Source organism: Rhincodon typus, unplaced genomic scaffold (assembly GCF_021869965.1).
Source record: "Rhincodon typus isolate 14 unplaced genomic scaffold, sRhiTyp1.1 hic_rhity00005647, whole genome shotgun sequence".
NCBI lineage: Eukaryota > Metazoa > Chordata > Chondrichthyes > Orectolobiformes > Rhincodontidae > Rhincodon > Rhincodon typus.
Window position 1 is genome coordinate 8,597 of NW_025971285.1, and position 933 is coordinate 9,529.

General features: G+C 58.5%; 1 long non-coding RNA gene across 1 annotated transcript in view; it reads left to right on the top strand.

Moving 5' to 3' along the window:
* The window catches only part of LOC125482080, a 3,195-nt gene extending 2,614 nt beyond the window's left edge, over positions 1-581 (top strand). Inside the window, exon 3 of the long non-coding RNA XR_007261546.1 lies at positions 398-581. This is a non-coding gene — a long non-coding RNA (uncharacterized LOC125482080). The remainder of the gene's footprint in view (positions 1-397) is intronic.
* The last annotated feature ends 352 nt before the right edge of the window (positions 582-933 follow it).

The following is a 933-nucleotide window of genomic DNA, read 5'->3' on the forward strand; positions in this document are numbered from 1 at the left end:
CCCCCTACACCCCCTCCCTATCTCCGTCACCTCCTCCATCACCCTACACCCCCTCCCAATCTCTGTGTCACCTCCGGCCCCCCACACCCTCTCCCTACAGGGATCGGGTTAGGAGGGATCTGGGGTGGGGTGGGATTTTCCTTCGGAGAGTCGGCACAGTCTCGATGGGCCGAATGGCTTCTGTGCGCACCGTGAGTATCCTACAATCCCAGAACACCACCTGAACGGTAACCACAGCGCCACCTCTGGCAGGAGGACCAGACGCGCAGCGTGACGTGTTTACATAGGGGTTGTGCGCTGCTGCACGGTTGCTGATCCTGTGCTCCCCCCCCCCCCCCAACCCCCGGGGGATCCGGTTTGTAACGTTCCCTCACTGTGTGTTCACCTCCCCCCCCAGGTCCTCCATCGCACGGGGCTCAGTAATCCTGATGGACTGGCCGTGGACTGGGTCGGTGGGAACCTGTACTGGTGTGACAAGGGGAGAGATACCATCGAAGTGTCGAAACTGAGTGGGGACTATCGCACAGTACTGGTAAATTCAGGGCTGAGGGAGCCCCGCGCTCTCGCTGTGGATGTGAGGAATGGGTGAGTGGGATCTCTGACTCTCTGCGTTTCTCCCCCCCTCTGCGGTTTTCTCCCCCCCCCTTTTCCTTCTACCTGTCTTTCTCTCTCTCTTTCTCGTCTCTTTCTCTTCTACGCCTGTCTCTCTCTCTCTCTCTCTTCTCTCTCTCTCTTTCTCCTCTCTCTCTCCTTCAACTCTCTCTATCTTCTGTCCCTCTCCTTTCTCCCCCTTTGCCCTTCTGTCTTACCCCTATGCCCCCTCTTCCTTCCCTTTCCCTCCTTTCTCTCACCCACACCCATCGCTCTCTCCCTCCAACCCCTCGCTTGTTCTCTCTCTCCCCCCATGTTCTCTCTCTCCCCCCATGTTCTCTC